Raw genomic sequence first — 13,135 nt, forward strand, 5'->3', positions numbered from 1 at the left:
TTCCTTCCTCCCTTCCTTCCTTCCCTCCTTCCATCTCTTTCGTTTTGACCAGTGATGGATACAACTGTTCCAGCACAGTTACATGCCTGAGGATGTTTATACTGTAAATATAAGCATTTTGCCTGCATTTATTTTACTGCTGTTGCTGCTGAGAACGAATGCATGATTATGAGTAAGTAAAACTTACTTCTCAGCCTGAGAAACATGGTGAGAAAGTGGGAGCCAGCTTGCTTCACAGCTGGACTTAATTAAAAGAAGCTTTCACAGCCTATTCCTATGATTTCCATATTTCTGCTAAGGATGGGACTTGCAACTCTGCTCTGCCCCACATTTTAAATAAAACGGTAAGCTCTTTGTATACTCAGCCCTCACACATGGGCACCTGGAGGGATAAATTGCAATTAATACATCCTCTCCTACCTATTAAAATCCACCCCACAATTACTGAAGCAGGAATGGGCAAGTGGTGACCCTAAAACCTTTTTTTTTTGCTCTCAGGGCTGCATTGCCTTTCAAGTAATTTTCTGGGGCCACGTGCCGGTGGTGGGTGAGACCAGAAGCAAAAATGGGTGAAGTAATTGAGGCCAATTTTACCTTTCTACAGCAGCTTAGTAAATACACATAAACACCTCTATCCTCCATCCAGGCGAGAGTTCAAGAACCCATTCCAGCCAGGGAAAAACAGTCAGGGAGGATATGATGTAGGGCTGGTGAGGGGAGTGGCTTTTGGAGAAGGGGTGTAGTCAAGGAAGCGGTGTGACCTTGGAAGAGTCCCAAGAGGCAGATATAGAGGCCTGTGGGGGCTGAGGCTTTCCCCCACCCCATCCTTATGACACATGCGACTCCTTGCCTAATCTGAAAAGCCTTCTGCAAGCGACTGGTTCAGACATCTGGCAGGTGTGGTCCGTTCTCCCCCAAGAAGAAGAAGAAGAAGAAGAAGAAGAAGAAGAAGAAGAAGAAGAAGAAGAAGAAGAATTTGGATTTGATATCCCGCTTTATCACTACCCTAAGGAGTCTTAAAGCGGCTAACATTCTCCTTTCCCTTCCTCCCCCACAACCAACACTCTGTGAGGTGAGTGGGGCTGAGAGACTTCAGAGAAGTGTGACTGGCCCAAGGTCGCCCAGCAGCTGCATGTGGAGGAGCGGGGAAGCGAACCCAGTTCCCCAGATTACGAGTCTATTCCTCTTAACCACTACACCACACTGGCTCTCATCAAAGAAGTGTGACTAGAAGCCCTCTGGCCAGGGAGGGAGTGGGAGAGGAAAGTGTTTTTTAGAAGGAGAGAGGCGGAAAAGGGATGGCACCACCCACATACAGCTCTGGACCCTCCCACTGTCAGCAAGCAGCCCCCAACAGGATAGGAGTCAGTGTGGCACAGTGTTTAGAGAGTTAGACTAGGACCTCAGCAGCCAGGGTTCAAATTCCATACTTGGCCATGAAGCTCACTGGCTGACTTTGGGCCAGTCCCCGCCTCTCAGCCTAACCTACCTCACAGGGTTGTTGTGATGATGACATGGGGAGAATAAGGAGGAATATGTACACCACCATGAGCGCCTTGGAGGGAAGGTGGGATATAAATGCAATAAAGAATAAATTAATGATCAATTAAGCAGAACAAACCTAGACAGCATCTTAAAAAGCAGAGACATCACCTTGCTAACAAAGGTCTGTATAGTTAAAGCTATAGTTTTCCAAGTAGTGATGTATGGAAGTGAGAGCTGGACTATAAAGAAGACTGATCGCCAAAGAATTGTTGCTTTTGAATTATGGTGCTGGAGGAGACTCTTGAGAGTCCCATGGACTGCAAGAAGATCAAACCCATCCATTCTTAAGGAAATCAGCCCTGAGTACTCACTGGAAGGACAGATCCTGAAGCTGAGGCTCCAATACTTTGGCCTCCTCATGAGAAGAGAAGACTCCCTGGAAAAGACCCTGATGTTGGGAAAGATGGAGGGTACAAGGAGAAGGGGATGACAGAGGATGAGATTGTTGGACAGTGTTCTCAAAGCTACCAGCATGAGTTTGAACAAACTGTGGGAGGCAGTGGAAGACAGGAATCCCTGGCGTGCTCTGGTCCATGGGGTCACGAAGAGTCGGACACGACTAAACGACTAAACAACAACAACAATCAGAACAAATGCTCAATAAAGACCAGGTATAAACTAAGCACCAAGTAAGCTCTGTGCAAGTAAATCAGGAAGGATGCTCATCTGCCCTTGGGCTGGCAGGGCAAACCACACTCTTTATTTGCAACATGCAAATGCACTCTGTCAGCAACAGGTCTCCTCTTGCACACCTAATGTTTCAATCCATCGAACTATAAAAACCTCCACATATAACCTTATCCTTAATCCCTCGGCTGTGTTACAAAGAGGAAAAGGCACAGCCACACATTGGAAACTGGCAGGAAATTGAATGGCTCCCAATGGGATGATAACAAAATAATTAGGCAGCTATAGACTCCCCCCTCCCTTCTCTCATAATGTTGGGAAAAAGTAATAATACTCATTCTCACTAGACAGCAGGCGGCCAGCAATTATGAGCTGTGTGTAAAGTTCAAAAGTGTTTTCTGAGCCAAGAGATGTTCTTGCAGAAATGCTAGCTAACGGCTCTCCGAGGTACATGGGCTGAGATTGCAGAGGGGATGGCTGGCTGGTGGAAAAATAGCAGGACAGGAATTTGTTCGCAGACGGCTCTCTCTGGGAAAGAGAAGGCACTTTGGCTAGCTCTGGAGCCACCAGTGCAAAGGAGAGGGAGCTACAAACATGGACATTTTGCAAAATCAGGGGGAGGGGGTCAGAACAAAAATACAGATGTTGTTGCACTGGTCCTTGTGCCTATGCATACTTATTCTGAAAAGTCTGATCAAGGAAGCAAATGAGAGCTTTTAAGGTAGAACAATACAGGCATGGTTGTTTGTGGATTGAACCCATGGATAGATGGCTGCTGCACATCAAAAATCCACCAGGACCAAATTCAGCCCCCTCTGTCCACAGTGACAGAGGCTCTTCCTTGTAAGAAAGAGATCTTTATTGGGGGTACTAACCAATACTGGCGCAGCAGCAAACATGGGGACCAGAAGTCACGATTCCGAAGTATACAAAATGAAGCAAGAGGTTCAGGACTGAAGAGAAGCAACCAAGATGTCCCAATGGTTATCGCACCCTTCCTGCCCAGCTTTGAAAGAGACTTGCTTGCTTTGCGGGAATGCCAGTTGTGCCAAGACGCACACTTCGTCTGGGCATGTGTGCCTTATCCCATCTGCAGAAGTGACACCTGGCTCTTGGTGACAATGCGGCATCCTGCCCCTCTGGCTCTGCTGCCACTGCCTCTTGCTCAGCCCCACCCCCAGGCTGGCTGCTTCTGCACTCCCCAATGGGGTTCTGAACGAAGGGCAATGGAGAGAGCCGGCAGATTGGCTTGTCCATCTCTGATACTTGGTATTGAAAGTGGAGAACCCCTATTTTCCATCCCTGGATGCCAACCTTAACACAAACACACCCTGCTACGTATCTCTCCTAATCCACATCCACATCCACCTGGGGCTGCCAAACCATGCCAGATCCCAACACAGCTCATGCTGAGATTTCAGAGTCCTCCAGAAGTTCCATCCTAAATACCCATCTCGTCCAGCATTCCCCTTTGGAGGAGGGACTTAGCTCAGCAGTAGAGTATCTGCTTTGTAAGCGGAAAGTCCCAGGTTCAATTCCTGGCATCTCCAGGTAGGGCTGGGTGAGAATCCTGCCTGAAAGCCTTTCAGTCAGCATGAGTAATACTGAGCTGGATGACCTACTCACTGGTCTGACTTGATGTAAGACAGCTTCCTGTGTCCTTATCTGTAAACTTCAGTTTTTTAAAGAGAGAAGAGAGGGAGGTTCTAATTTCAGCCCCCAAAAACCCCCTGGGGTGAGTGTGTCAGGGTGGGAGACTTGGGATTTCATTAATGGCCCCTTCTTCTCCCCATGGTTTGAAGAAGGGAGGTCAGGATATCAAATTCTTTGGCCTGCATGAAGCCAGATGAAATGGCAATGGGAGATTCAGCAGCAGCTGACAACTGTAACTATTATTACTGGCGGTCTTCCGAATGTGCAGAAAATCTATCCTGCACCAGATCATATTCCATCCAAGAAATAATGGAGGCTGCAAACTCATCACACCAGCTTCTTGTCACAGGAAAGGAATATTGTATACATGGACTTGGGAGTGGCCAGCCAGTTGCTGGTAAGAATCCCATAAAACAAACCTGAGCAGCAGCAGCAGCAGCATCATCATCATCATTATTATTATTATTATTATTATTATTATTATTATTATTATTATTTCTATACCACCCTTCATCTGAGGATCACACGGCAGTTTACAATATAACAACACAAAAATACATATCATAGTAACAAATGAAAACAGTAACTCGCCCCACCCCAGTTTAAAAAGTCATGGATCGTTTAATTAGCCAAAGGCCTGGGAGAAAAGGATATGTAAAGAAGGGGCTAGGTGAGCCTCTCTGGAGAGAGCATTCCACAATGGGGAGCCACCACAGAAAAGGCCCGTTCTGATGTTGCTGCCCTCCAGACCTCTCACGGAGGAGGCACACGAAGAAGGGCCTCACATGATGATTGCAGGGTCTGGGTCGGTTCCACTGGGGAGAGGCAGTCCTTGAGGTATTGCAGTCCTGAGCCATTTATGGCTTTATAGGTCAATACCAGCACTTCGAATTGTGCCTGGAAATTAATCAGCAGCCAGTGCATTGCTGAGCCAGGATTGGCGTTATTGACTTACCCTGGTGAGCAACCTGGCGGTTGAATCCTGCAGCAGCTGAAGTTTCCGAACCATCATCGGGGCAGCCCCACATATAATGTGTTGCAGTAATCTAACCAAGAGCACTCTCCACTCCTGTGGTTTCTAACTACTGGTATTCAGGCACCCACTGCCTCCAACAGCAGAGCATAGTCTTAGCCCTCCATGAATTTGTCTAAACCTCTTTTAAAGTTGGTAGCCACCTCTTGCGGGAATATTTCAACTCTGGGCTATGTGATGAAGTACTTCCTTTTGCCTGCCCTGAATCTTCCAGAATTCAGCTTCATTGCATGCCCCCAAATTCTAGTATTAACTTTTCTCTATGCACTTCCTCCATGCCATGCATAATTGTATTCTATCTTGATACCCAACATTGAAGAATCAACTCGAAACTTCATTTACCCCAGCAGAATCTTATTTACTAACGCCCAGGAGTGAGTGAAGTCATGGATTATGGCTAGAGGTACACATTTCTCCTACACCAGTGTGGTGTAGTGGTTAAGAGCAGTAGTCTCGTAATCTGGGGAACCGGGTTTGCGTCTCCGCTCCTCCACATGCAGCTGCTGGGTGACCTTGGGCCAGTCACACTTCTTTGAAGTGTCTCAGCCCCACTCACCTCACAGAGTGTTTGTTGTGGGGGAGGAAGGGAAAGGAGAATGTTAGCCGCTTTGAGACTCCTTAAAGGGAGTGAAAGGCGGGATATCAAATCCAAACTACTACTCCTCCTCTTCTTCTTCTTCTTCTTCTTCTTCTTCTTCTTCTTCTTCTTCTTCTTCTTCTTCTTCTTCTTTAACAGCCAGCAACATATGGATTTTCATTCTGGATAAGCAGAAGGTGGTGGCTGGTAGGCTCTGTGCTTTGGTGCTGGAATGCGTGCAAATACCTGCCATATTAGCATGACTTAGTAAGCTCAGGTTTTCACAGTAGCCTAAAAGGAGGCCCATCTGCCAAGCATATAGCAGTGAGTTGGAGCATGGAAACGTTTACACATAGAGGAGGTTTCTGATATTGTCAACAGACCCCGGGAGAAACAAATAAAATGATCAAGGAGCAAGAGAAGATACCACGATGTCAAGATTTACTCTTTTCTTTAGTCCTGTTCTAGGGGTGCAGAATCTCAATTTTAGCCCTCCAGCCTTCTCCATCTAGCCCCCAGGAATCTCCCCAGGCCCAAACCATCACCAGCCCTATCTCATATCATGGTTTTGCCCAATTGGAACCTGTCCTTGATCTCTGAATGTGTCTTGCTTAGAGAGGCGAGTAGAAACTAAGGGTAATATCCAACGAACCCTTACTCAAAGTATAGCAACTGAAATTCATGAACCTAAGTTAGGCGCGCACGCACGCACACACAGTGTTACCTCTAGATGCGAACGGGGGCCGTTCTGGAGCTCCATTCAAATCTAGAAGCAAATGTAACCCGCGGCTGCACGTGCGCAGGTCACGTTTAGGTGCTTTTGCGCATGACGTCATTTTGAGAGTCTGTGCATGCGCAAGCAGCAAAACCTGGAAGTAATGTGCTCGTTACTTCTGGGTTGCTGTGGAGCGCAACTTGAACACGCTCATCCCGAAGCACATTCAACCCAAGGTATGACTGTACACACACACACACACACACACACATATATATATACAGGTAACTCCTGTTTCAGGCGTGACTGATATGTAGAATTATAGATTCACAGAGTTGGAAGGGACCCTGAGTATCATTTAGTCCAACCCCTGCAATGCTGGAATATGCAGCTGTCCCTTATGGGGATCAAACCTGCAACCCTGGCATTACCAGCACCACGCTCTAATCAACTGAGCTATCTGCCTGATGTACAGTGGTACCTTGGTTCTCGAACTTAATCCATTCCAGGAGTCCATTCGACTCCTGAAACCATTCAAAAAGCAAGGTGTGGCTTCCAATTGGCTGCGGGAGCTTCCAGCACTCAAGTGGAAGTCACATTGGACGTTTGGCTTCCAAAAATTGTTTGCAAACCAGAACACTTACTTCTGGGTTTGTAGCATTCAGGAGCTGATTTGTTCAGGAGCCAAGCCATTCGAGTACCAAGGTACCACTGTACGCTTTCCTTTGGACCACATCAGCGAGGCCAAGAGGGGGCCTTGTTGTCTAGGCAGCTCAGGACCTCCATACCCACCACCCAGGCTTGTGCCCCAGGGGGGTCACTTTGGTACTGCTAATGCAGTGGTTTGACTTCACCCCCGGAAGTGCACTCCATTGTCTCTTGAGGCAGATGGATGCCAACAGCAACTCCAGAGTCAATGAGCCCTGATCTGTGCTTCCCTAACTCCAGCTGGACCTCTATGCAACAAATATCAAGGCCTGCTTTGGCTCCTGCTTTCTCAACATGGGCATTCATCATCTGCATCTGACAAGCAAAATCAGTCAACGTTCAAACATTTCTGGAGACCAGGGCCCGCCTGCGTAGCTCCTGCCAGCTGATGCAACCGTTTACACTGCTTGTCAGCAAAAGCTTCTCCTCCGAAAGCAGACAAAGTGCCGCTATCAAGGAGCCCTGTTTCAGCTTGACGTTGTGCAGAGTAAGTACAGTTCAAGAACCGCAAGGAAGAATGCAGGGGTGGCTGGAATGCACACAGCTTCCAAAGCATCTGAAGGGGACCCACGGATGGAGGGCAGGGGGGGAAGGGGCCTCCCTTTCTGCCATGCCCCTCATTAGTTATACCACCAAAGCTTGCTGTGTTGTTGGGTATTCTCAGAACACACATAATCACTAATTAGCACATTCTCAACATTGCTTGGCTTCTTGAATTGTTGCATAAGCCACTCTGAGCTGCGGGGAAGGGGTGTTGTTGAAAATTAGAGGCTACATTTAAAAGGGTTCCTGGAGGAAGGAAGGAAGGAAGGAAGGAAGGAAGGAAGGAAGGAAGGAAGGAAGGAAGGAAGGAAGGAACTACTAGAGAAATTGACTGAAGGGTTGCTAAAGAGTTGTAAAACAAGGATGCAGTGAAAGGGAGGTATGGGGAAGTCATGTTTTAAATGTTTTTATATGTTTTTGTTTTGTGTTTTGTTTGTCTTTTTGTTAAAAAACCAATAAAAATTATTATAAAAAAAAAGGAAGGAAGGAAGGAAGGAAGGAAGGAAGGAAGGAAGGAAGGAAGGAAGGAAGTCAAGACTGGAAGAAAAACAATGCCCCATCTAGTCCAATAGCCTATTCTCACAGTGACCAACAAGATGCCCATTCTTGGATGTCTACAAGCACGACCTGAGCACAACAGCATTCTCCCCTTCTGTGGTTTCCAACAACTAGAGTTAAGAAGCATACGAACAGCCGCCTCCTCCTCCATGAATTTCTAATCCTATCTCATGGTTACCCATGTTGGTTGCCATCACTGCCACTTGTGAGAGTCTGTTCCATAGTTTAGCCATAGAGATCACACCAAAACTTACTGTGGAATCGCAGAAGAAGGAATGAATCTTTGAGATCACCTAGTCCAAACCCCTTTTGTTTTTGATGTTCCCCTTCCACTGAAATGAATTGGAATCAATTATTGAAATAATCAGAGTAGTTTCAGCCACAGTGGATAGCAGGATTTAGGTTTCAGCAGAAGCTGAACTGTAGCAGAACGGAAACAGTGCTGGTTGCACGGAATGCAAGATGGGATGGTAATTACTATCTGCTTACATCCCTACTTGAGGCAAACTCCTGGGCTCTGAATTCTTTCATTCTAAGGGCATGCATTTTTTACTTTAGTTGGCAGATATGAGGGTTCAATGGGGGGTGGAATAAAGAGGGAGATCCCGCATTGTGATTCCTGCAATTATAGAGGCTGGACCAGATGACCCTTTGGATTCCTTCCAATGCTACAATTCTATGATCCTGTGACCTATGCTTGCTGATCAAATATGTAGATCTGCTCAAAAAGTGTGTGTTGGAATGGAGAGGTGAAGAATCAACAGGATTCCTGCTCGCCCACCAGCTCCTCTGTTTCTCACCTTCTCCAAAGCTCAGTGTGAGTGAGATAAGATACTCTCCCCACTGCTTGTTTCTCAAGCCCTCTAGCACTAGCACACACACACACACACACACAGAGGGCTGAAGGGAGATATATTTTTATGTGCTTTGGACAAGAAACAGCAGGAGGCTCTCCCACCCACTCCCCTCCTGTAAACTCAGAGGAGAGAGATCTCACCTCTCTCCCACTGCCTCTACACCTGCCAGGGGACTTAGAGAGAGAGCGGTTGTGTTAGTGAACACAGCTTGTGGCTAGCTAGAGGTTAGCCAAGCTACTATTAGGAGATCCAAGGCTATGGGCTCCACCTATGACTGTCCTCAGGGTCATCCCAGTGGTGACAGATGCTCATTGTGGCTGATAGGATGGAAGGCAGGGAGACGAACAGTAGGGGGAGCCAGAGCTGGTGACAGACGGAACACCCTCTCAGTGGTTGTAAGGAAGAAGGCAGGCAGGCCTGGCTGAGGGCAAACTGGGGTTGGTGGGGCAACACCCTATTTACCCTACTAGACTATCCTCTTCAACTGCCTAATCCTGAGACTGATAAGGCTGAGCTAAGCACCCCTGGTGTGGACAGGATTTGTCAACTCCCACCTGATTTCAACCTCCCACTCACCCTGTAAACATGACTCACCAGAGCTCCAGAGGAAAGCAAAAGAAAAGACCAGTTGGCTTCAACAAACGAAAAGCAGGACCTTAAAATAACAGATTTTTCAGCTGCCTGAACTTTTAGCTCCAGGTGTATAAATCAAGTTAATGAGCTGAGAACTTGGAGGGCTTCTTGGCTTTCCTCTTCTTAACATAACAAATTGATGATGGTGGTGATGATGGGTGAGATATATATATATGTAACTCTTGTAAGAAGTGAAACTATTCCAGGTAAAGCTTGTTGTATGCAGCCGAAAAAAATATTTAAAACCTGATTTCAATTGCACTCATCCTCTGAGACAATGGTCTTCTGCCATCCCAGATGAGATTCGTCCTCTGCCATCACTTCTTCGCTACAAATCTCTAACCCTGCATGCTTTTGCACATGTTCAGTGGAATCATTAATTTGTGATCATTAACTAGCATCATTATGTTTATTTCCCACCTTGCCTTTAAGGAACTCAAGGCAGCCCAAACAGTTCTCTCCCCTGCTTCTCCATGTATCCACACAACAACCCTGAGAGATAGGTCTGGCTGAGAGGCAGGAACTTGTCCCAAGGTGAGCTTCATGCCTGAGTGGGAGTCTGAGCCCTCGTCTCTCATAATCTAGTCCAACGTTCTAACCATTGCACCATGCTGGCTCTTAGAAACTCTGGTTCTCCACCACCCCTTGCTTCTGCAGCCAAATACATAGAACCGTCCAGTCCAAGCCTATACAATGCAGGAATCACAGCTCAAGAATCCTTGGCAGATTTGTTCTGCCCTTAGATCAGGGGTTTGGGAGCCCTTGGTCCTCCAGATGTTGCTCAACTACAGCTCCCATCATCCCTGACCATCAACCATGCTGATGGGAGCTGGAGTCCACCAACATCTGGAAGACCCCATCCCCAATCCCCATTTTAAAAAGTAAAAATAAATTTTAAAAGGGAATCTCCAAACACTCCTTTTGTCCTGAGTGCATTCCACTCCCCCCCCCCATTTAAATGCATTTACCAAACTTCCTTGCACAACTCAATAAGCTCCTCTAATATGTTGGCTTGCTTCCCTTCCCAGCCTCTCCATCAAAGTGTCTGGTGCTATCTGCTTGCCAACTATTAAATACCTAGTACTTGGCCGATGGACAAGCAGATAACTCAGGGCAAAGCGGAGCCTTGCTTTCCTCTCTCCTCCTGCTCCCCCACCCCACTTTACCTGTCAGAGCCGGGAAATCACCAAACAAAAAAAGAGGGGATGAACAAAGAGGGAAATCAACAATAACAAAACCGGAGGCATGAGCCAATTTTACTCCCCCACCGCCACCTAATATGCTATGAAGGTAATGACCAAAATGGAAAAACCAGAAATACTGCAATGTAACTAATGGGGTGAGGGACACAGGCGGTGCTGTGTGTTAAATCACAGAGCCTAGAATTTGCTGATCAGGTCAGCAGTTCGAATCCCCGCAACGGGGTGAGCTCCCATTGCTCAGTCCCTTCCTCTGTCCACCTAGCAGTTCGAAAGCACTTCAAAGTGAAAGTAGATAAATAGGTACCGCTCCAGCGGGAAGGTAAATGGCGTTTCCGTGTGCTGCTCTGGTTCGCCAGAAGTGGCTTAGTCATGCTGGCCACATGACCCAGAAGCTGTACGCCGGCTCCCTCAGCCAATAAAGTGAGATGAGCGCCACAACCCCAGAGTCGGCCACAACTGGACCTAATGGTCAGGGGTCCCTTTACCTTTACCTTTAACTAATGGGATGGATATTAAGGTTGACTCAAGATTGTCCCAGTATGGAGAAGTAGAAAGGTGTCTAGAATCATAGAATTGTAGAGTTGGTAGGGAGCACAAGGGTCATCTAGTCCAACCCCTGCAATGCAAGGAATCTTTTTCTCCAATGTGAGACTTGAACCAGTGACCCTTGAGATTACGAGTCTTGTGCTCTACCGACTGAGCTATCCCAGCTCTCTTACTTTTCTCCCAAAGGGCTCCAAGTTATTCACATGACGTTGTTTCTTCTACCTTCTCCTTGGATCTTGTCTATTTCTGGAGATAAGTACCCTGGAGATAAGTACCCTGCTTCGTTTTCACACGCAAACACACTCCACCTCTTCATCCAGAAAAAAATTAATATGGCAGCTATTCTATGGAATCAGACAATCCATTGTGAGGATACGTTTGTCTCAAAGAAAAGGGAACTGCTAAGGTCTAGTTTTTCTTTAGTACGGGTGCCTAAGGAACTTGAACTTGGTGAATTCTGATTCATACCAACCAAACTAATACGATCGCCAGCTTTCACACTTCAGTTACCGCCAGACAGTCTGCATTTTGCAGAGGGTGTGAGCTCGTGTCAGAAATTTAGGCTTGCAATTAAAAGCAGATTGAAGCATTCTATCACCCTGGAACAAGCATTCCTCTTGGGGGGGTGCAGAGGATTTTTGCAGTTACAAACGTTGGAGGGGAAAGACATTGGAAAGCATGGAATGGTGATCAAATGATGGGAGGATGAGTAACCTCTGCTCACACAAATCAGGGCAGGGCACAGGCATGCATGCAGAATGTAAAGGTAAAGGGACCCCTGACCATTAGGTCCAGTCGTGACCAACTCTGGGGTTGCAGCGCTCATCTCAGTTTATTGGCTGAGGGAGCCGGCGTACAGCTTCCGGGTCATGTGGCCAGCATGACTAAGCCACTTCTGGCGAACCAGAGCATCGAACGGAAACACCGTTTACCTTCCTGCCAGAGTGGTGCCTATTTATCTACTTGCACTTTGAAGTGCTTTCGAACTGCTAGGTTGGCAGGAGCAAGGACCGAGCAACGGGAGCTCACCCCATTGCGGGGATTTGAACCACTGACCTTCTGATCAGCAAGCCCTAGGTTCTGTGGTGTAACCCACAGCGCCACCTGCATCTGGGCACAAAAAGTGCCCTGACCTTTCACCATGGTAGCCCAGGCTGCTGCTCCACATCTTCCAATGAGCTGCACCCTGGTACCTGGAACATCTCACCTTGGGTGAGCAACAAGTGGGATCTGTGGCCGAGTTCAAGATCCAGAGGTCAAAAACGTCTGTATTTTCGAGAAGAAAAACAATACAGGAGTATACTCCACTGCTTTCTTCCCCTTGGCAAAAAAAAGGTTCAAAGTTGATGCTCTTATGTTTGGAAAGGTCAGTCTCCAAAGTACCAGAAACGTATCCCCAACTCCTTTATTTCCACACAAAGCTCTCTGCAGAAGCTTCAGGGAGCCAGATGGATCAGACATTGAAGACTTGCTTTGCTCCCCCACTCAGCGCACCACATGCTGTTGGTCATTGGAAAATCTGGCTCAGGAACTGGGATACTATCTGTTCTGGAAGGGGTTGCACTCCCAATGGAAGATTATGCTCGTAGCTGAAGTGTGTATGTTTGACCCTCTGGTACTCCTTGACTCCCCAGTGGGGGAAGCAACAAGAAGCATGTTTGCAGGAATACATTCAGGATTGTATCCAACAGCTGTTGCACCCGAGAGTTGTTGCCCTCTGAAATTAATGGGCATGACTAACTTGGGTCCATTAATTTCACTGGGTCTACTCTGAGTAAAACTTGGTTGGCTGCAATCCTTAGGGTGCAAGCTACACCATTTCACCTGATGGTAATGGTTATTAATTTTTTTGTCTGCAAATTTAACATGTAAAAATATGAAAAGATGAAAGATTTCCTACATTTCAGATAGGAATTCTGTTAATGTTTCATTGTTTTT

General features: G+C 46.9%; 2 protein-coding genes across 5 annotated transcripts in view; one reads left to right on the forward strand and one right to left on the reverse strand.

Moving 5' to 3' along the window:
* MEGF6 (multiple EGF like domains 6) overlaps nt 1-13,135 on the reverse strand; it is a 211,605-nt gene that overhangs the window by 148,557 nt on the left and 49,913 nt on the right. The gene's annotated exons all lie outside the window — the stretch shown is intronic.
* MRPS16 (mitochondrial ribosomal protein S16) overlaps nt 9,471-13,135 on the forward strand; it is a 234,204-nt gene continuing 230,539 nt past the window's right edge. Inside the window, exon 1 of the mRNA XM_083752902.1 lies at nt 9,471-9,474. The gene's annotated coding sequence lies outside the window, so the exon portion shown is untranslated. The remainder of the gene's footprint in view (nt 9,475-13,135) is intronic.

The sequence above is a fragment of the Podarcis gaigeae genome, assembly GCF_964106915.1.
Source record: "Podarcis gaigeae genome assembly, chromosome: 8".
In the NCBI taxonomy this organism is placed as follows: Eukaryota; Metazoa; Chordata; class Lepidosauria; order Squamata; family Lacertidae; genus Podarcis; species Podarcis gaigeae.